This window comes from Petaurus breviceps, unplaced genomic scaffold (assembly GCF_028583685.1).
Source record: "Petaurus breviceps papuanus isolate PSGF00001 unplaced genomic scaffold, PetGlider_PUasm1.0 355, whole genome shotgun sequence".
Taxonomy (NCBI): domain Eukaryota; kingdom Metazoa; phylum Chordata; class Mammalia; order Diprotodontia; family Petauridae; genus Petaurus; species Petaurus breviceps.
In genome coordinates this window covers 2,704,542-2,728,669 of record NW_027186289.1, presented here as the reverse complement: position 1 = coordinate 2,728,669, position 24,128 = coordinate 2,704,542, and the positions used below count along the sequence as shown (strand labels likewise).

Genomic DNA, 24,128 nt, shown 5'->3' with positions numbered 1-24,128 from the left:
CTTTAAAGTGCCATTAAGGAATTTTTACCCAAAGCCCCTTGGACATCATCATTGAAACGTGGTACCAAGGAAAAAGAACAGAGACTACAAGACTGACAAAGAAGACAAACATTTATTCACGAGTTCGAACCCGGGTCCAACCATACACTTAAGATGGAGGACCTCGAGTGTCTTCTCGGGCGTTCTTTTATACAGTTCTTGAGGAGAGCGGGAAACACAAAGGTCAGGGATTGGGTGACAGACAAGTATGAGCTTTAGAGATAGTGGCTTGGCGCCAATTCTATAGGGGTCAGAGGGGGGTGGTCAAGATTCTTAAAGGTGACCAAGGAGTCAGGGTGGGGAAGGAATGTGCTGACATTCCTTCTAGAAAGAAGAACAAGTCTTAACAAGTTTATTCCTTGGAATGAGAAGGGCCCTGCCGAAATCAACATTTCTTCTTGCATTTCCTGATTTGGGAGGCCCCTTCTCAATCATGAGTCTCCAGAGGTTGCATGAACCACTAAAGGGCCATGGCGCTCCAGGACCAGTGGTGAATCATGGTTTACTTCCTGACAGAAAGATAATGGGTTCACAATACTGTATGAAACATTATATGTGATAACAAAGTTATATTAACATTTGGTATATGTGCAGCAAATGGCACAATGTCTCTGGATCTGAATAGAAAAAAAGAAAAGTTGGATGTAACACTGAAAATTATTGCATAATAGTTAAGAAGGGTAAACCTGTTTCTCAACTTAGCATATGAAATTTACCAAGAATGACCATGTGATAATGCATTCAAACTGGTCAGTACAGAATAGCAGGGAGGTGACCTGAGATTGACAGAATTATAAGTATAAACAGGAGAGACTAGAAGAAAAGATAGAAACTAAAATGGAGAAAGGCCATCAGGTACTGTGGAAAGAACACAGTCATTCACAAGGTTTGAATTTTAGTCTCAGCTGTGAGGACAGTGGCCAGGTAGCTGTCATCATGAGCTCTTATCCTGAATTGTGAAGGGGAATGAGAATGCCGGGACTGCCTGTGTCACAGGTTTGTTGTGAGGATGCACTGTTATTGTATGTGAAGCTCTTTCTAAAATGAACCATCTGGGTTTGAAAACTTTTTTTTCATTGGGGAAGTACAATATAGATCAGTTTATTTTCTGCCACCAGAGGAAAGATACATATGTTTATGTATGTCTTTCATTGTATGTGATCGTTTGTTTTCTTCAGATGCAGAGACCAAGTTTGAAGTGAATGTGATAACTACAGAACTGAGAAGTTTTATGGAAGAACCTGGCCAGCAAAGATACGTGAGTGATGGTCCATGTGACTTCAGTTTGAGAGAAATTCATGACTCTAATATGAAAGTGGATAAAATTCCAAAGAGTCACTGTGAAGTTGATGAAATTGGAAAGAGAGTCAGACAGTCTTCAGTCCTAAATCACTATAAGAAAATGACCTCAGGGAATGACTGTCTTCAGGACAGTGAATATAGCAAATGCTTAATTGAACATGTAGAGCTTTTTCAGCTTCCAGAGAAACCTCCTGAAATGCAAATGTATCAAGGTAATAACGAGGAAGTGGCCATTAACTGGAGTAAAAATGTCATTAGACATCAGAAAGATACTGGAGAAATGCTTTATGTAAGTCATAAAGATGGAACAATCTTTCGGCAAAACTCTAACCTTATGATTCATCAGAAACTTGACATTATAAAGAAGTCTGATGAATATTATGAGTGTGAAACAACCTTATCCCATCCCTCATCGCTTCCTTACCATCCTAGAATTCATACTGGAGTGAAAACATATGCATGCAATCACTGTGGGAGGGCCTTTGATCAGAACTCGGATCTTATTAAACACCAGAAGATTCATACTGGAGAGAAGTTTTATGAATGTAATGAATGTGGGAAAGGTTTCTGCTATAAATCACTCTTTATTCGCCATCAGAGAATCCACAATGGAGAGAAACCTTTTGAATGTAATCAGTGTGGAAAGACTTTCAGATATAGCTCCCATCTTGGTAGGCATCAGAGAATCCATACTGGAGAGAAAATTTATGAATGTGATGAGTGTGGAAAGGTTTTCACAAGAAGCTCCAGTCTTACCGTACACCAAAGAATCCACACTGGAGAGAAATTTTATGAGTGTGAACAATGTGGAAAGGCTTTCACAAAGAGCTATCTTGCCATACATCAGAGAATCCACACTGGAGAGAAACCTTTTGCATGTAATCAGTGTGGAAAGGCTTTTACACAGAGGTCCCATTTTGCTATACATCAGAGAATCCACACTGGAGAGAAACCTTATGAATGTAATCAGTGTGGAAAGGCTTTCAGAAAAAGCTCTAGTCTTGCTGTACATCAGAGAATCCACACTGGAGAGAGATTTTTTGAATGTGATCAATGTGGAAAGGTTTTCACAAAGAACTCCAGTCTTACCAGACACCAAAGAACCCATAATGGAGAGAAATTTTATGAATGTGAACAATGTGGAAAGGCTTTTGCAAAGAACTATCTTGCTATACATCAGCGAATCCATACTGGAGAGAAACCTTTTGAATGTAATCAATGTGGAAAGGCTTTTACGCAGAGGGCCCATTTTGTCACACATCAGAGGATCCACACTGGAGAGAACCCTTTTGAATGTAATCAGTGTGGAAAGACTTTCAGATATAGCTCCAATCTTGGTAGGCATCAGAGAATCCACACTGGAGAGAAAATTTATGAATGTGATCAGTGTGGAAAGATTTTCACAAAGAACTCCAGTCTTGCCAGACACCAAAGAATCCACACTGGAGAGAAATTTTATGAGTGTGAACAATGTGGAAAGGCTTTCACAAAGAGCTATCTTGCTGTACATCAGAGAATCCACACTGGAGAGAAACCTTTTGAATGTAATCAGTGTGGAAAGGCTTTTACACAGAAGTCCCATTTTGCTATACATCAGAGAATCCACACTGGAGAGAAACCCTATGAATGTAATCAATGTGAAAAGACTTTCAGAAAAAGCTCCAGTCTTGCTGTGCATCAGAGAATCTATACTGGAGAAAGACTTGTTGAAAATGATCAGTGTGGAAAGGTTTTCACAAAGAACTCCAGTCTTACCAGACACCAAAGAACCCATAATGGAGAGAAATTTTATGAATGTGAACAATGTGGAAAGGCTTTTGCAAAGAACTATCTTGCTATACATCAGCGAATCCATACTGGAGAGAAACCTTTTGAATGTAATCAGTGTGGAAAGGCTTTTACGCAGAGGGCCCATTTTGTCACACATCAGAGGATCCACACTGGAGAGAACCCTTTTGAATGTAATCAGTGTGGAAAGATTTTCAGATATAGCTCCAATCTTGTTAGGCATCAGAGAATCCACACTGGAGAGAAGCCTTATGAATGTAATCAATATGGAAAGGGTTTTACAACGAGCTCCAGCCTTCCTGAAGATCAGAGAAACAGCACTGGAGTGAATGAGTGTCATACACATGACAGAGCTTTTAGTTACGCCTCTTAGTTTATTTAATTTAGGAGAATTCACAGTGGAAAGAAATCTTAGGAGAATAATCTGCTAAAAGCCTTCTTATTTCTCATAAAAAAATTCTTATCACATAGAAATATTATAACTTGTGAATGAGGAAAGGTATTCAAATGGAGTTTAGAACTTGTTTAGTATTAGAAAATTAATTCTTGTGAGCAGCTCCATAAGAACTCAGTGTGGAAGGTTTTCAGCCAGAGGTCATCTCTTTATATTAGGATTCAGTGAAGAGAAGCCTGAACAGTGTGCACAAGAGGGAGTGGTTTCCTCTGGAGGAATGATATCAGTAGACAACAATATTTGTACTGGATTGAAGGCATATAAAAACAATAGTAGTGGGAAGGGCTTTAACTAGAGTTCATACTTGACTGTCCATTGGATAAATCATTCTGGAGATAAAACTTATGGATCTTTTTAACAAGGGAAGGTCTCTAACTGTAGCACAGATTTCATTAGACCATTCAACAAGAGACCTTGTTAAATATCCCAGATTTCACACCGTGCCTAAAACAGTCTAATGAATTTTTCTCTGAAATCTTACTTTGTCATTACTCCTCAAAATTCATGTCATTTATATGCTATAATTTCTTCAGCCATTCCCCATTTAATTGGTACTTACTTTGTTTCCTGGTAACTGTTGGACATCTGTTTCTGCAGTGCTTTAAATAGGTAGCTCAGTGGATCAGTCTCTGGCACTAACTAGCTGGATAGATGTCCCTGGGCAAGTCATGCAACCTGTTCCTGCCTGAGTTTTTCCATTTGTAGAATCGGACCAAGAAGAGCTCCTGTCTCCGAGGTTTGAAATGAGAACTAAATGAGACTATTTGTAAAATCATTTGCAAGTATTAAATCACTATGGAAATGCTAATGTTCGAGTGTGTGTGAGTGATCATTCCTTGGACCTTTAGGTTCATAGTAAACCCAGGAAACTAAAACATCACCAATTTACTCATTTTTCTTTAAATTCAAATTGATATTCCGAACAAAATAGAGGAAGGCCCTAATGTAACAAATAGGGCACTGGGTTTGGAATTGGGGAAAACAAGCTCAAATCCTGACTTAGATGCTCCCTAGCAGTATAACTCTGGGCAAGGAACGAGCTTTCTGTCCCTCACTTTACTCATCTGTAAAAGGAGATTGTTGGTTTTACTGGCTTCTCCGGCCCCATTCCAACTCTAAATACATGTTCTCATCAGAAGTACATTCATATGACTCTCAGCCTTTCAGTATTTCAGGGAAACAAAAAGTGGCAGTCAACTAAACTATTTTGTTCTGCTCAAAAATAAGGATCTTGAGAAACTGATCAGATGTGTAATATACGAAAGAGAAGGGGTAGAGTAACCTTGTCTTTAATCAACCCAAATACTTTCACTATGGGGCCAGTACTTTGTAACCATCAAAAAATGCTGGAAACACTGGAAATTAGTCTGGCAGAAAATAGGGACCAGTCTCACACTATCAACCAAGATTAGGTCCCAACAAATACATGATTTAGATAATAAAACATTTCAAACAAATGAGAGCAACCGTGAAGAAATAATACTTTTATGCGTAGTGGAAGTGTTCATCTCCATGGAATAGCGAGAAACACAGAAAATAAAATAGGTAATTTTCATCATATTAAAAACAGAATTAAAAGGGAAGCATTAACTGGGAAACATCCGTAGCAGGTTTCCCTCACAAAGTCCTGTTATGTAAGGTATTTAAAGAACAGATACTGGTTATATACAAAAATAGAAAGCATGTAGTAGACATATGGTCAAAAACTATGTGTAGACAATTTTAAAAGGGAGAATTGCAAATTATCACTTTTTGTGAAAAAATTCTATATAATTTATAATGCAAATAATTAGATTTTCAGATGGATAAAGGTGATAAAATCAGAATCAGATATAGGGAATTTGTTTTTCTTTATTTGTTGTAAGAGTTTTGCATTTTCACCTGAGAGAGGGCAGATGAGTGGGGAAGAAAATATAATTAAAACAAATTTAAGTAAGAATGCTCAGTAATTAGATAAATGCTATTAAATGAATTGTCAGACTCCACCTCACCCCCATACATTTGACAGACAAGAAAAAATTTTTTAGAGTTGAAAGTGCTGTGGGAAAATAATCACATTAATTATTTTGCTATTAGGACAGCTGTTGAAGTCCCCCCCCCCCCATGAAATCACAGTATTGGGTCTACTCTGACTCAGTGGTACTACTAGAGGTTATATTTCCTTAAAGGAAAAGGAACCAAGTATACAGAAATACTGATACCAGCTGCTTTTGTTATGTCAAAGAACTGGAAAGTAAGATGCGAGATCCCATAATAGGGCAACAGCTGAACAAATTGCGGTATATGAATGTTATGGAGTAATAATATTCCATAAAACAGGCAATTTCAGTGAAAACCAGGACGATTAGCTTGGATTAAATGCAGACTACAAGGAGTAATTGATAACATTATTAAGGCCAACAGCTTGGCAAGGCGTCCCATCTTATTGCAGTAATCAACCACTAGACCAGGAAATTATCGGTATCTCTGCAACTTGTCTCCTAACCAAGAGATAATGGATATAAAATGTACAATAAAAAGTATATTTTGGGAAATGGACAGTGTGGCAATTTCTCTTCCTTGACTATATGATTTCAATACAAGTAAATTGTTGCTTTTTTTTTCAATTTGGGGTAGGAGAGTATGGTGAATTTAGGATGAGGAATAGGATTTCCCTCCCAACCCCAAAATAATAATGAAGGAAATTGATGGATTGTAATAATACATGCAATAGAACAGAAGCAACAAAAAGTTTTGAAGGTGTCATCTTGAATTTTTTTTTGCCCCAAAAGAAAGGCAAACTGCTTATTAGACCTTGTTTCATGTACAATCCTCTTTTTCTGTTTTATGGCGTATAGAAAATAGTCATTTTATTTCATGTTTGTGAATTTCGAGATAAAACAATCAAATACCGATGGTTTCCTTTTTTGTCATTTTCACCAGTTGTTAAAGTCCCCTTTCTTCCTCTTCAAACTCTTTTAGTTTTCACTTCTTTCATTTTCTTTGCCTTTTCTTTGAAAATGTCTCCCCTGTTTCTCTTTATCTTTAGTTTTTGGATTCATGACACAAGCACTATGTTGGTCCTTCTTTGTTCTCTGTATTCCTTGTGGCATTAGTAAGTTTGAAGCATTGATTTTGGCCTTCCTCTTTTAAAGAGATTCTGTTATTGCCTTCAAGATATTTTTCTTGCCCCCCCCCCTTTCTGTTATTCTTTGTTCTCAGAAACATGAATTCTTGCAGATGATAGGATGCCATCCCATTGTAGGGATCTTTCCATGTCCTGATTGTTCAGTTCATTATTATCTATTTCCTTCTTGTGGTCATCTTTCCCATTTGTTCTGACTTCGCTTTACTGGGTCCACACCTTTCTACTTTTCTGGGTGTCATTTGCTAAGCTCTGATTTACCTTCTGCTGTAAGCAGCACATCCTTGAAGAGAATAGCCATTTTGAGTTCCAAATCTCCCATTATAAAATATTGCTTTGTTCTGTAGTTGCAGTTATTGGTGGTACCACCCATCCCAATATTGAAACAAGACTTCCTCTTTTTCTTTCTCCCATTTTCATTCCTTCCCTTTTCCTCTTCACCCATTCTCCTGTACGTTCTCATTCCTGGAAGACCACAGGAGTAAATTTCATTATTAGCCTTCTACTTGATTAAGATACATCACATACACCCTTCTATGAATTTTTCTTATCTTTTTTTTAAAAACCTCCCATTCTGTACTTTAGTCCCACAAAAAATATCAATTCTTCTGGAGGACAGTGTGAAGATTGCTCCATGATCCCCCAAACCTATTTTTTCCACTGTCACTTCTTCTTTACTTTTGCTTTTATCTTTCTTTCCACACGTACTTAAGAAACAAATCTTTTAATCATTAGTCTTTTGTTGTTGTTTTTATTGTCTTTGGTTCTATGTGGCATACTTCTATTGCCTTAGTAGTTTCAAAAGCAAATAATTTATCCAAGTCTGGTTTTCTTTCTAGGTATGTTTTGAATACCCTTTGCTTATTGCATGCCATCTTTTTTAAATTTATATTTAGGCTCACATTTGTCGAATAGTTCATTTTGGGATTCATCTGGAGCTCCCTTCCTCTTTTTTAATATTTATTGTTTATTTGTTTGACATGCCATCAAAACTCCTAACTCCCCCAAGCTCTTCCAAATTCTCCTCCAAGCAAATTTAACACCTCAAAACAAATTCTGGAGTGGCAGGATGGATAAGAGAGAGTGAAACATTTTTTTCCAGTGTAAGACAGCTTAGAAGATTTGTAGGAGAGGTCTGTTGCACTGAGATGGGAATGGAGCACACTCCAACTTAGGATGTGCTTGTATACACCACATCACAGGAGACCTGGAATGGGCCTTAGCAGGTGACTGAATCAGCAGTGGTGGCTCCTGGAGTTCTTAGCCCTGTAGCATTAATGGAATAGAAGATCTTCCTTGCCTATAGATAGGCCTATGTGACTTGCTTTGAGCCCGAGTCACATGGAAGCCTGTGGTAGGAGGAGCTTGCTGAATGGGTGGAGCAAGAAATGTGGGTGAGGCAGAGCTGAGAGTGAGGAGGAGTTGAAACAGAAGGAAGTAGAGGGGCTAGAGTGGGTGAGAGAGGGGCATTTTGCCTAAGGGAGCTTGTTTGTGGGGAGGCCTGACAGAGGGAAGTCTTGGGGATGGTGGTGCTCCCTGAATAGGTAATGTGTGCCAACTTCTTTATTACCATGGTGGATTTGGCTTTCTGATATATGAATAAATATCTTGGTTTTGCCTTCAAAGACGAGTCTGTTATCTTGTGATTCAAACCTGGAAATATGCCTATATATTCACAGTAGCTGCTGTGGGTATCACATTGGTGATATAAGGGGTAAGAGGGTTGGACACTGATCAGGAGGAGGTTGTAGGGCTCCCTTTGCTGGCACTGGGTACTGAACTCTGATCATACGTGTTGCAGTCACGGGTTTCAGCATATGGAGGAGCAGTAGCACATGAAAGCTTACAGCTACAGGGGAGTGGGGACCCAGGATAGAAAAGAGGGTTTGTGGTGGCTCACAGACCAGAACACAGGCCATGAGAGTAGTAAACACATCTCTCCTTAAATCATACCACCTTGGAAGAACTGGAAACTTACAGTCACCAAAACTAATTGCAAACAGCTGCACAAAAAGCCTGACACTTGAGACAGTGCACCTTCCACCCCAGGAGCAAAGCCCAACTGTAATAGAAAGTTAAAAGTCAAGAGGGGAAATGAAGAAAAAACAAAAAAAGGTCCTGACATAAAACATTGCTACGATGACAGTAAATGAAAACAAACAAGGAATAAGATGAAGTCACAGCTGCTACATCAAAGAATAATGTGAATTGATCTCAGATCTAAAAATAAAAATTCCTGGAGGAGCTCAAAAGTTTTTTTAAATTGCATAAGAGGTAGAGGAAAAAATGGGAAGAGAAATGATAATGATGCAAGAAAATCATAAAAAGGAGTCAATAACTTGGTACAGGAGGTGCAAAAAACTACTGAAGAAAATAACATCTTAAAAAACAAAATATGGGGTGGCTAGGTGATTCAGTGAATAGAGCACCATCCCTGGAGTCAGGAGGACCTGAATTCAAATCTGGCCTCAGACACTTGACACAAAAACTAGCTGTGTGACCTTGGGCAAGTTACTTAACCCCAATTGCTTAGGGGCGGCCAGGTGGCTCAGCAAGTAAGAGCACTGGCCCCAGTGTCGGGATGACCTGGGGATCAAATCTGGGCTCAGATACTTAGCACCATACCCAGAAATAACTGGCCATGTAACCTTGAGCAAGTTACTTAACCCCGATTGCTTAAAAAAAAAAAATTAGTCTTGGGCAAGTGGAAGTTAATGATTCCATGAAACAAAAAGAAGCAGTAAAACAAAATCGAATTAATGAAAAACAAATGAAAAAAATGTGAAAATCTCTTTGGAAAACAACTGACTTCAAAAATAGATTGAGGAGAGATGAGTTACTGCACTACCTGAAAGCCATGAGCAAAAGAAAAAAATCATAGACATCATCTTTTAAGAACTAATCAAGGAAAACTGCCCTGATACTCTAGAACCAGTGGGTAAAATTGAAATTGAAAGAGTTCACCAATCACCACTTGAAAAAGATTCCAAAACAAAAACTTTCCAAGAATATTCTAGTCAAATTCTAGAGCTCCCAGGTCAAGGAAAAAATATTGTAGGCAGCCAGAAAAAAAAACAAAAACAATTTAAATCTTGTGGAGTCATAGTCAGGATAAAAACATTTATCTGCTTCTACACTGAAGTATCAGAGGGCTTGGAATATGATATTCCAGAGGGCAAAGGAGTTAGCATTATAATCAAGAATAACCGACCCAGCAAAACTGAGTGTAATCCTTCACGGGGGAAAAAAAGAGTATTTTCAATGAAATAGAGAATTTTCAAACATTTTTGATGAAAAGACCAGAGCTAAATAGCAAATTAAATTTTCAAATACAAGCTTCCAGAGAAGCATGAAAAGGTAACCTGGAGAAGTCATTAGGAGTTCAATAATTTTAAGCTATTTCCATTCCTACCTGGGGAGATAATAGTTATAAGTTCTAAGAACTTTCTCATTATTAGGGCAGTTAGAAGGAGTATACATAGAAAGAGGGCACAAATGTGAATTGAATATGATGAGATGGTTATCTAAAAAAATAAAATTAAGGGGTGAGAAAGATGCACTGAGAGAAGGGAAAAAGGAGAGAGGTAGAATTGACTAAATTATCTCGGAAAAAAAGAGATGAAAAATCTTTTTTTTAATTTTTGGATAAAAAATCTTTATTAATAATTTGTTTACTTTTAGTTTACAAGATTCAGTTCCACATTCCCTTGAGTTTCAAATTTTCTCCTCCCTCTCCCTTCCCCCCCCCCCCCCCCATGGCAGCATGTAATCAAGTAAAGGATGTGCAGATACTTTCACAATAGACATTAGTCAGGTTGTGAAGAAGAATTGTGACCAATGGAATGAACAATGGGAAAGAAGAAACGAAATCAAACAAGAAAAAGAAAGAAAGCAGGTGTTTGCTTCAGTCTGCATTCAAACTCTGTTCTTTCTAGTTCTTTCTCTGAATGTAGACATCTCTCTCCATCATGAGTCTTTTGGGTTTGACTTATATCACTGCATTGCTGAGAACAGTCCAGTCTATCAAAGTTGGTCGTCACACATACGTTGTGTCTGTAATTGTGTACAAATTTCTCCTGGTTCTGCTCTTCTCACTCCACATCAGTTTGTATAAGTCTCTCCAGGTAAATATGAAGTCTGTCTGCTCCTCATTTCTTATAGTATTCCATTACATTCATACACCACAACTTGTTTAGCCATTCTCCAATTGATGGGCATCCCCTTAATTTCCAATTCTGTGCCATCACAAAAAGAGCTGCAATAAATATTTTTGTACATATGGGTCTTCCTCCCACTTCTATGATCTCTTTGGGATACAACCCCAGAAGTGGTATTACTGCATCAAAGGGTATGCAATTATTTATAGCCCTTTGGGTATAATTCCAGATTACTCTCCAGAATGGTTGGATCAGTTCACAACTCCACCAACAATGCGTTAGTGTTCCAATTTTTCTACATCCTCTTCAGCATTTGTCATTTTACTGTTTTGCCATCTTAGCCAAACTCAGAGTTGTTCTGATGTGCATTTCTCTAATCAATAGTGATTTAGAGCATTTTTTTCATATGCTTATAGATATCTTTAATTTCTTCCTCTGAAAACTGCCTGTTCATATCCTTTCACCATTTATCAATTGGGGAATGACTTGTATTCTTATAGATTTGACTCGATTCTCTGTATATTTTTAGAAATGAGGCCTTTATCAGAGACATTGGTTGGAAAAATTCTTTCCCAATTTTCAACTTCCCCCTTAATCTTGGTTACATTGGCTTTATTTGTACAGAAACTTTTCAATTTAATGTAATCAAAATTATCCATTTTGCATTTTGTAATGCTCTCTAACTCTTGTTTGGTCATAAAATCTTCCCTTCTCCATAAATCTGACAGGTAAACTATTACTTGCTCTCTCAGATTGCTTACAGTATCAACCTTTATACCTAGATTGTGCACCCATTTAGACTTGATTTTGGTATATGGTGTTAGATAGTCTATGCCCAGTTTCTGCCACACTATATTCCAGTTTTCCCAGCAGTTTTTGTCAAATAGTAAGTTCTTATCCCAAAAGCTGGGGTCTTTGGGTTTATCAAACAGTAGCTTACTATAGTCATTGACTGCTGAGTCTCGTGTACCCAATCTATTCCATTGATCCACTACTGTATTCCTCAGCTAGTACCAAAGGTTTTGATGACTGATGCTTTATAATACAGATTAAAATCTGCTGTGGCTAGGCCACCTTCCCTAGCATTTCTTTTCATTAATTCCCTTGATATTCTGGACCTTTTGTTCTTCCAAATGAATTTTGTTACTATTTTTTCTAGCTCTATAAAGTAATTTTTTGGTAGATTAATTGCTAAGGCATAAAAAGAGAATTATACACGAAACAAGTTCTAACATGAATTGCTTGACTTTTTTAAAGTAATAAAACACTCAACATGGCACTTTCAAATCTGCTCTCATTCTTCCTGGCCTTCCTTCTGTTCTATTGCATATTATAATTATGATGATGATATTGTTATATATTATTACAAAACATCAATTTCCTTCTTTATTATTTTGGGATTTGGAGGGAGAGGGGAGGGAAATCCTGTTCGCAGTTCATGTCCCACTGCCATCCTCTCCTATCCCAAATTGAAAAAAATCAACAAACAAAATATTTCTAGTGAATACACAGTCAAGGAAAAGAAATTGCCATGCTGTCCATTTCCCAAAATGTGCCTTTTATTCTACATCCTGTATCCGTGACCTCTCAGTTAGGAGGCAGATGGCAGAGATCCTGGTAAGTGCCTGATGTAGTGGTTGAGAATCACAGCACTAAGGTGGGACCTCTGGCCAAGCTGCTGGCCTTCAGAATATGGTTGTTATTAATTACTCTCTGTAGTCTGCATTAGTCCATACTACTCTTTCTGGTTTTCACTGAAATTGCCTGTTTTATGGTGTATTATTACTCTGCAACATTCACCTACCAGCGTTTGTTCCCCTGTGCCCTCCCTGAGGACATCACATCTGACTTTCCAGTTGACATAACAAAAGAAGCTGGTATCCCTATTTTTGTACACTTGGTTCCTTTTCCTTTCTTTAAGGGAATGTGCCCTCTGACCAGGATGCCCCAGAGACTAAACCAAAAAGACTTATGGCATCTTCTGAAGGGGAATTGCTCAAGAAGACACATATTTCTCAACACTATATAAAACTTCTACAAATATATTTTTGGGACAGGCAATAGAGGAATGTTGCCCTTGCTTATACATATTTGCAATGAGGGTTTTGTTTTCTTTTGCTGCTCAATTTGAGGTGGGTGGGAGAGTTACATGGAATTTTTCATAATAAAAAAATTTTTCTTTTAGAAATACAAGTAAACACTCCAGTAATTTCACAATGGTGGCTAGGAGAATTCTTGATCTAAAAACTAGGTTAAAAACAAAATAGAAAATTCTAACTACAGAAACAAATGTTTCAATAAAATAAATGAAGACGTGTGAAGTCATGTGAAAATAATTCTAACATTTCTTGTCATGCCTCCAAAATTGAAGAAATGACAAACAGGAAACCATTGAAATTTGATTTTTTTTTAATTTTTAAATTCACAAAGATGAAATAAAATGGACATTTTATACACACCATACAATAGAAAAAAAGGATGCATGAAACAAATGGTTAACTTGAATTTCTTTTTGAGTAATAACGAATTCAAAATAATACTCTTAAAGCATTCCTTCTGGCCATCCTTCTGTTCTATTGCGTGTGTTATTACATCAGTTTCCTTCCTTATTATTTTGGGGTGTGGAGGATCCTATTGGACAATCCCACTGCCAGTGCCCCTCCCACTGCCATCCTCTCCTACCCAAATTGGAAAAAACTACAACAACCAGCAAAATATTTGGAATGAAAGCGCTTAGTGAAGGAACACAACTCGCCTCACCGCGCATGACAACCGGAAGAGGTGGGACGTCTTGCCAACCTGCTGGATCGTGGAGTCTGCACTGGCCCGTCCGACTGTCCCAGCTCACGCTGGAGTCGCCCGGGTTCCACGGCATGTTGTTCATCCATGACATCCACACACCAGAACTTGTTCGGTTTTTGCCTCATTAATTGTGGGACATCCCCTCTTCCTTTCTAGGTCTTGGACCCACCAAAAGGAGCTGGTACCAATGCCTTTGTGCACTTGGGTGCCTTTGCTGTCTTGAAAGGTATACGCCCTCTGGCGGCGTCACTGAGTAAGTGATTTTATGATTTGAGGGAGAACTTTATAGCTTCAACAGGAAACTGATGTATCTGTTTTCCCTTCCTATAATTCTTAATTTTTTTCTTTTCATTTTTAATATTTGCATGGGGGTGAGTGGAGCCTGAGAGTTGATTTAATTTGCATTTAACTAATTATTGATTTGAACCATTTGTGCTTACACTTTAAAAAAAATAGCTACGTTTATTTTCTCCTCCACTCATCTCCCCTCTGGACAGGAAAAAAAAGAAAAATAGATACAAAATTCTGGCAACAAGTACACAATTAGGTAAAACAATTCCAATTGGAATATTTCTGATGTTCATTTTCTTACCACCTTTACCCATCTGAAAATCTAATTATTTGTAATTTGGATTAGCGATTATAGATATACAGTTTTTTTTCTTACAATCATTGATAACTGGCATTTCTTCCTTTGAAAATTGTCTATTTGTAGCTTTGGACCATGTCTATTTTAGTCATTCTTCATATGCTTCTATGGAACTTCAGAGAAGTGGACGTTAGGCCTTTGTGAGGGAAACCTTCTACAAATGTATTTCCTAGATAAGTGCTTCCCTTTACATCTTAGAGGCATTGTGGGGGTTTTTTGCGATCCTTTCTAGCCCTTGTGTGGAGATCAGCTCTTCTACCACACATTAAGGCATTTTCTTCATGGTTCTTCTAATTCCCTTGTGGTGACCTTTTCTAAGTCATATATTCATCACAAGTTAGTCTTGGTCTGCAGTGGGATCCATATCTATTTTCTGCCAGACTCCTTTGTCATATTTCCACGATTTTGTAGTGCTCAGTAAGGACTGGCAGTGTAATGGAGGTCTTTGGAATAGCTGAACACAAGGTTGCTCTCCTCGGCTTTCTTTCTGCATGACACACTTGATCTTGTCAGGTTCTCAAACTCTTTACTTCTAAGGAGTCTGATTTAGCTGCAGATTTGGGCCTGCAGGGCCTCCTTGTGGAATATAGGAAGAGGCTGCAGGAAGGAGACATAGAAATGTACTTTTGATGGGAAGACAGAGTTAGACTTGGAAGGGCCCATCAAAGCCACTGCCTCCAACCTCCTCATTTTAGAGATGAGCAGAGTGAAGCACAGAGAGGTTGTTCCCTGTCCCAACTTAGAGAGCTAGGGAGCATCTGAGTTGAGATTGGAACTCAAGTTTTCCCTGATTCTAAACTCTGTGCCCTATCCATTAGAAGAGAATCAAGGGAATAAAAAGGAATGTCACCACAATGAAGCCTCTGATAGGAAGTAAGAGATGATCTCTTGCTGAAAGCCTTCCCAAACTGAGTCCACAGGGCACTTCTCCTTAGAATGGTTTCTCTAATCCTGAAGCCCTGAACTCCATGTGAATGTCTTTCCTTCTTCCTGACAATGATCAGATTTCTATCTCATAAGAATTCTGAGATGGGAAATAGGACATGATTTGTTACCTGAAGGCATCACCACCTTGTTATATTCATAAAGTTTCTCCCAAGAGGATTGGCAACTAAAGGCTCTGACACATTCATCACACTCATGAGGTTTGTCTCCAGTATGGATTCTCTGATGTGCAGCAAGAATGGAGCTCAGTGTGAAAGTATTTCCACATTGATTACATTAAAAGGTTTTCTCTCCAGTGTGGATTCTCTTATAGGTATTGAGATGGGAGCTCTGTGTTAAAACCTCTCCATATTGATTACATTCAAAAGGTTTCTCTCCACTATGGATTCACTGATAGCAAATAAGGAGTGATCTGTAGCAGAAAACCTACCCACATTTATGACATTTATAAAACTTCTTTCCAGGATGAATCTTCTGAGATCTATCAAGATTTTAGTTCCAACCAATGACCTTTCCACAATGAACACATGCATAGCTTTTCATTCCAGGGTGAAACCTAGGTTGGTAAGAAAGGGGTGAGTGATGGCATGAGGTTGCTTCACATTCATAATATTCATCAGGCTCCTTTCTAATGGGAATTTGCTGATGAGTAATGAGCTTAGAGTTCTGACTCAAGGCCTTCCCACCTTTATTACTTTTTCTAGTATAACTTTTTTGATGTCTAATGAGGTCTGAACTCCAACTCAAGGCCATTTTCCATTGATTACCTGGATACATTTGCATTCTAGAAGCTTCTGTGGGACTGAAAAAGCTCTACCTCTTCATAAAGCACTTGCTATATTCACTATCCTGAAGATAGTCATTCCCTGAGGTCATTTTCTCACAGTGATTCAGGGTTGAAGACTGTTTAAATCTTGACAATTTCATCAAATTTACAATCACTTTTGGGATTTTTATGTACCTTGATATCAGAGTCATGGATTTCTCTCAGCTTGGAAGTCCCAGGGAACATCACTCATGAAATTTGCAGCTCATATTTTTCTATAAAAATTCCCAGCTTTCTAGGCATCTCATTCACTTTGAACCTGGTCTCTACATCTGAAGAAAACAATCAAACATATGTACACAAAAGATATACACACATAAATATATGCAATAACAATGGTTACTGAAAATTTATGCAGCTCACCAACCTAAAGGCAATACAACTTCAGAGATGTACTCCTTTTTTATCTTTTAACTTAGTAATATTTTTATTCAGTTACATGTCAATATAGTTTTCAACATTCATTTTTGTAAGATTTTGAGTTCCAGATTTTTCTCCTTCCCTCCTTTCCCTTCTCCTTCCTCAACATGGCAAGCAGTCTGATATAGTTATACATGTACAAACATGTTAAACATAATTCCACATTGGTCATGTTGTGAACAAATCAGAACAAAAAGGAAAAATCATGAGAAAGAAAAAACCCAAATCTGAAAACGGTACACTCCTATTTGCATTCAGACTCCACAGTTCTTCCTCTGGGTGTGGTCAGCATCATCCATTAGAAGTCTCTTGAAATTATCTGTCATAGTTGAGCATCCTACAATGTGGCTGTGGCAGTGTATGATGTTCTCCTGGTTCTGCTCCCTTCACTCAGCACCAGTTCATCTAAGTCTTCCTAGGTTTTTCTGAAATCTGCCTGCTCATCATTTCTTATAACACATTAGTATTCCTTCATATTCATATACCACAATTTGTTCAGCCATTGGTCAATTGATGGGCATCACCTCAGTTTCCCATTCTTTGCCACCTCAAAGAGAGTTGCTAGAAATATTTTTGTGCATGTATGTCCTTTCCCCTTTTTAATGATATTTTTGGGACTCAGACACAATAGTGGTATTGCTGGATCAAAGGGTATTCACAGTGTATGTAGCCCTTTGGGCATAGTTTCAAATTGTTCTACAGAATGGTTGGATCAGTTCACAACTCTGCCAACAATTCATTAGTGTTCCAATTTTACCCACATCTTCTCCAAAAATTTATCATTTTCCTTTTTTTGTCATAAAAGTCAACCTGATAAGTGTCAGGTGGTATGTGAGGGTTCTTTTAATTTACATTTCCCTAATCAATAATGATTTAGAGCATTTTTTTCATATGCCTACAGATAACTTTAATTTCTTCATCTAAAAATTGCCTTTTCATATTCTTTAACTGTCAGTTGGGGAATGACTCATATTCTTACATTGATTACAAAAATCTCTGTCTATAATTTTTTTTTTACCAAATTTATTGCTTTCTTTCTAGATCTGTATCCACTTTGGCATTACTTTGTTAAGTGGTGTAAGATATTGATCTATGCCCAATTTCTGCCATAGTTCTTTCTAGTTTTCGTAACAATTTTTACCAAATAACGAATTCTGATCCCAAAACCTTGAGCCTATGCTTGTCAAATCCAAGGTTACTATATTTATTTTCTACTTTAAATTATATTTATACTATGTTCCATTGGTTTACCTTTCTATTTCTTAGCCAGTACCAGATAGTTTCAATAATTACTGCCTTATAATAGAGTGTAAGATCTGGTACTCCTAAACTTCCTTCCTTTATACTTGTTTTTTATTGGTTACTTTGATATTCCTAGCCTTCTGTACTTCCAAATGAATTTTGTTATTATTTTTTTCTAACTCAATAAAATAATTTTTTGGTAATTTAATTGAGATGCCATTGAACCTATATATTAGTTTAGGTAAAATTGTCATTTTTATTATGTTGGCGCTTCCTATTCATGAACAATGAATATCTCTCTCATTGTTTAAATCTGACTTTATATTATACATGTGTAGTCATGCAAAACACTTCCATAATAGTCATGTTGTGAAAGACTAGCCATATTTCCCTCCATCCTATCCCACTGTCCTTATTTATTCTGTTCTCTACTTTGACCCTGTCCCTCCTCAAAAGTGTTTGCTTCTGATTACCTCTTCCCCCAATCTGCTTTCCCGTCTAATCTCCCCTTTTCCCCTTCCCCCCTACTTTGGTGGAAGAATTTTAAAAGGACTTCAAAAGTTAAATGAGGTGGCGCAGTGAGTAGAGCACCGCCCCGGAGACAGAAGGACCCGAGTTCGGTTCCGGCCTCAGACACTTAACACCCACACAAAAAAACTAGCCATGTAACCTTGGGCAAGTTCCTTAATCCCAATTGCCCCCCAAAAGGCAAAAAAAAAAAAGTTACATGAGTGACTGAGGAAAGATTAGGGAAAAAAAAATAAGAGCAGTTCAGGAAATCAAGAAAATTTTGAAAAGGTGGTCACCTAATTAGAAAAAAAGAGATAAAAAAAACTTAAGAGAGAAGATATCTTCTTAAAATATAGAATTGGGCATGAGGAGGCTAATGACATTATAAGATACCAAGAAATACTAAAAATGAAAAGAATGAAAAAGTAGAAGAGAATGTGAAACATTTCATTAGAAAAGCAAATGACATGGACAAAAGCTCAAGAAGATCCGATATAAGTATTGTTGGACTACTTGAAAGTTATAATCTGAAAAAAATAAATAAAAGACTCGAGATACAATTTTTCAAGACAGTATTAAGGAAAATTGCCCAGAACTTCTAGAAGAAGAGACCAAGAAGAAAAAACATTCACCATTCACGCTCTGAAAGAGATCCTGAAATGAAAACTTACAGGAACTTTATAGCCAAGTTTCAAAGCTCCCAAATTAAGGAGAAAATACTACAAAGAAGAAAAAAAAACACAATGTAAATACCGTGGAGCTACAATCAAGATAACACAAAAATTAGCAACTTCTACATTAAAAGACCATACATAGGACTTCAGATATTTCATAGAGCAAGAGAACTGAGGTTGTGAACAAAAATAAGTCACTCAGCAAAGCTGAGTATCATCCTGAATAAAAAATAAAGGATATTTAATAAAGTGAAAGACATTTAGGTATTTATGAGAAAAAAAGCAGAAGTTAATAGAAAATTGGACATACAACATCAAGGAGAAACAGTAACGCAAACATGAAAGATTAGTTTTAAGGGACTAAATAAAGTCAAACTATTTACTTTTTACATGTGAAAATGTTATCAGTGGGGCAGCTAGGTGGTGCAGTGACTAGAGCACCAGTCCTGGAGTCAAGAGGACCTGAGGTCAAATCCAGTCTTAGACACTTGACACACTTACTAGCCATGTAACTTTGGGCAAGTCACTTAGCCCCAATTGACCTCCAAGAAAAAAGAATCTTGTCTAGCTCGAGTGGGGCCCAACTCTAATGGGGCAGCTAGGTAGCACTGTGAGTAGAGCACCAGCCCTGGAGTCAGGAGGACCTGAGTTCAAATCCAGCCTCAGACACTTAACACAAAAACTAGCCATGTGACCTTGGGCAAGTCACAACCCCAATTGCCCTCCAAAAAAAAAGAAAGGAAAATGTTATCAGTACCCTTAAGAATGTCATCATTACTTGGGTAGTTTGAAGTGAATTTTTTTATTTTTTTACTAACTCAGTAAAATAAGGTTTTGGTAATTTTAATTAAGATGGCATGGAAGGTACAAATTAGTTTAGGTAAAACTGTCATTCTTATATTGGCCCTGCCTACCCATGTACAATTAACATCATTCCAATTGTTGAAATCTGATTTAATTTGTATAAAAATTTTTTTAAAAAGATATTTTTGTTCTTGTAGTTTCTAGGTTTGTTCTGGCAGGCATATCCCCAGGAATTTTATATTGTCTAGAATTATTTTAAATGGGGTATCTCTTATGATCTCTTCTTGAAGGGCTTTCTTGGTGATATATTGAAATTCTGATTATTTATTTCGGTTTACTTTAAATCCTGCTTCTTTGTTAAAATTGTTTCAACCAACTTTTTAGTTGAGGCTTTGGGATTTTCCATATATATATATATCATCATATCATCCACAAAAAAATATTTTTATTACCTTATTCTCTAGTCTGATTCGTTCTATTTCTTTTTCTTCTCTTATTCCTATTATAGGATTTCTAATATAATAGTGAATCATATTAGTGACAGTGGCCTTTGTTGTTGAACATTGAATCATACTGGGAAGATTTCTAACTTATCTCCATTAAAAGTAATGCTTGCTGACATTTTAGGTAGGTGCTTTTTAATAAGTTTAAGGAAAAATCTGTTTCCCCTATGCTTTCAAGTGTTTTTAATAGAAATGAGTGTTCTATTTTATCAAAAGCTTATTCTTTAGCTATTGATATATTCATATGTTTTAAAAAATTTTTTTGTCATTGACATAATAAATCATGTGAATAATTTTATTAGGTTAAACTATCCGTGGTATAAATCTCAATTGGTCACAATGTAGAATGTTTGTAATATGCTGTTGTAATCTCTCAGCTAATATTTTGTTTAGGATTTTGGCATCCATAGACATTAATAACATTGATCAATAATGTTCTTTCTCTTTTTCATTCTTCTTGATTTGAATATCAATGTCATATTTGTTTCATAAAGGAGTTTGGTAGTTCCGCTTCTGTGCTCATTTTTCCAAATAACTTATTTAATATGGGAATTAGCTGACCTTTACATGTTTGGTGGAATTCCGTTGCAAATCCATCTGGTCCTGTTGCTTTATTCTTAGCAAGCACTTTGTGACCAGTTCAATTTCTTTTTCTGAAACAAGATGATTTAGATATTCATTTTTTTTTTCCTGTTAATTCCATGAGAACACATTTCCAGCACAGACCTCCACTCCCATATGCTTCCTCTGTCTCACTTCTTCCTTTCAGGTCTTTTTAGTGTGTAATAACTGCTCCATTTTACCTCTCCCTGCGCAATTCTATTTTTTAGAACCAACCCACCATACTCAACTCAGTTTAAGCTTTTCTTTCAAACTACTCACGTAATGACGATATTCTTAAGGGTACTGATAACATTTTCACATGTAAAAAGTATACAGTTTGACCTTATTGAGTCCCTTCTAACTGGTCTTTTTTCTACTTCTCCTTTACCTCTTGCTCTAGAACTTCAGGGCATTTTCCTTAATACTGTCTTGAAATATTGTATCTGATTCTCTTTTTTTTTTTGCTTTTTTTGGAGGGAGAAAGGTAGGGCAGTTGGGGTTAAGTGACTTGCCCAAGGTCACACACAGCTATTTTTTTGGTGTTAAGTGTCTAAGGCCGCATTTGAACCCAGGTCCTCCTGACTCCAGGGTTGGTGCTCTGTTCATTGCACCACCTAGCCATTCCCAGATTATTTTTTAATCGTATCTTTCAGGTGGTGTAACACTTCTTACTTTGTGTCTACTTGATCTATTCTCCATATCATTTGTTTTTCTTTTTTTTTTTTTAAAGCAATTGGGGTTCAGTAACTTGCTCAAGGTTACACGGCCAGTTGTTTCAGGGTGTGGTGCTAAGTATCTGAGCCCACGTTTGATCCCCAGGTCATCCTGACACTGGAGCCAGTGCTCTTACTCGCTGAGCCACCTGGCCACCCCTATATCATTTGTTTTTTTAAGGAGATGTTTCACATTCTCTTCTTTTTCATTCTTTTGGTCTTTGGTATTTCTTTGTGTCTTATAATTTCATTAGCTTCCTCTTGCCCAATCCTAGATTTTAAAAAGTTATTTTCTTTCTTAAGTTTTTAGATCTCTTTTTCTAACTGCTTGACTTTCTTTTCATAATTTTCTTGATTTCCTGAACTGCTTTTATTTCTTTCCTCTAATTTTTCCTCAGGCCCTCATTTGATTTTTTAAGTTCTTCCATGAAGTTTTAGAGCTTATGACCATTTGAAATTTCTTTTTCAAGTAGGAGGGTTTTTTTTTACTTCACTTTCTTCCTCTGAGAAGGAACCCAGATCTTTATCTCCAGCTATCTGACTGATGGTCAATTATTTAACTTGAAAGAACTGAAAGCCAAGAGCAAAGTGAATAGAGGGGTAGATAAGTATGAATTCCATGCACCTTCTGAGAGTGAATTGCAACAGAGTATGGAGCCATTCTCTGCCACTTGTGCTAATTTTGGCCTGACCATTAACACCAAGAAAAGGGAGGAAATGGTCCTTACCCAGGGACAGCACATTCTGGATATTCTCCAGCATGACCTCCTTATACAGATCTGAGAATGGTCTGAGAGGATTCCTCCTCAGCGAAGTCCACAACCACATCCCTGAATGTCGCCAACTCCAAAACCATCAAAAGTCACTTGATTTAGAACTGAGACTCCAGAATTCTTCTAATCCAACCCTCATCAACTTATAAGAGGAAACTGAAGGACAGAAAAGGGATTTGCCTAAAACTCATATAACCTTTATGAATGTTAGAGTCAACACTTGAAATCACAGTCAATAACAGCCCAGTGTAATGTTGAGAATTATATTTGAACTGAAAATCATGTTGGAAAAATAAAAGCTAGAAAAAATGTCTTACTATAAAATGCTTCTCCCAACAGAATTAGGGAAAAGGTATTTGTTCCATTAGTGAAGTATAAGAATCTGTGGAGAAAGAAAATGATGTGAAATTCCTCCCTATCAGAAATGTCCTAAGTGACAAATTAAGAAAGTTCTGTGAATAGTTTGTAAAAACCTGGTAACTACTATGTATTCTTATGGTGGGGTGTGGTGTATGTGGGGAATTGAACAGTGATCACTGGGGAAACAACAAAGAAAAAAGGATGATCTAATAAATTTCCTATAAATCTGAAATAAAGTCTTAACTACTTGAAAGTATGAAAAGAATTCTAAAGAGACATTACTTACAATCTGGCCTCGACTGAGTATTATTAGACTGTTTCCATTCAAGTGAAGAAGTGTTCTCTATTCTTATACTGAGGGGTTCAAATGACACTGGGTATGATGTGTCTTGGTCACAAACATCTGCTGTCATTGCTTTATGAGTGCTTGCAATTGTTCATGGAATGTATTCATTCATTTTTATATTTAATAAGTATTTTTGTTTATTATATAAAAATAAAAGTATGTCTGCAGGGAAAAGAGGGTTCCTTCAGTCAGTAAAATGATTATGAGTCAGTAAAATGATTATGAGTCAGTAAAAATTTTATGAGCTGAGGTTGGAGATTGAGTCAATGTATGAGAAAGATACTGACACTATTTATGAAGAATAAATTATTTCAACATGCTGCTAGAACTCTAGAACATTGAGGATCTAGAATCAAGAGAATGAGTCAAGAGACAGACTGATGGATACCATACAAGAGAGTGGTAACATCTGTAAATCCTTTGATAGTTGGGAGGATTCATCTATTCATCCAACCTGCTACATGCAGAACACACCTTTAGCCAATGCACTTGGCATTTGAGGCTCCTTCATTTGATTTTCTTCCATTTCTAGCAGAATGACATGATTCACTTGTTTAGAAGTTCTATTATTTTAGAACCATTCTCTTTCATGTAGGTAAAAATCTCCACTTTTCTATCATTTTTTGCTTTTTATTTAAAACATGATTTATCTTTTATTTGTAATCTATTTTATTTTATTTCTTTTTTTCTATTGTTGAACTTCTGAACAATGTAAGAATAAATATGCATGCATATTCCCAGGGTTTGTTCACAAAATATAATAAATTTGGGGCAGCTGGGTGGCACAGTAAATAGAGCACCGGCCCTGGAGTCAGGTGGACCTGAGTTCAAATCCGGCCTCAGACACAACACAAAAAGTAGCCATGTGACCCTGGGCAAGTCACTTAACCCCAATTGCCCTCCAAAAAAAATTTATATATGTGTGTGTGTATATATATATACATATAATATAAACTCTCCTCCTCCAAGACAAAACCAAAATATTTATTTGGGACATTGCTATTAAGATACCAGAAAGCATGGTTTAGTAAAGTACTCATCAACAATCCAGGAAACAGCAGCATTGCAGCATTCTCTCCATCAATCCTCCCCCA

General features: G+C 37.0%; 2 protein-coding genes and 1 pseudogene across 2 annotated transcripts in view; 1 reads left to right on the top strand and 2 right to left on the bottom strand.

Moving 5' to 3' along the window:
• The window catches only part of LOC138168177 (KRAB domain-containing protein 4-like), a 367,151-nt gene that overhangs the window by 209,209 nt on the left and 133,814 nt on the right, over window positions 1-24,128 (bottom strand). The window lies entirely within an intron of this gene.
• LOC138168152 (zinc finger protein 420-like) overlaps window positions 1-24,128 on the bottom strand; it is a 114,700-nt gene that overhangs the window by 53,727 nt on the left and 36,845 nt on the right. The window lies entirely within an intron of this gene.
• LOC138168145 (zinc finger protein 420-like) lies at window positions 764-4,391 on the top strand (annotated as a pseudogene).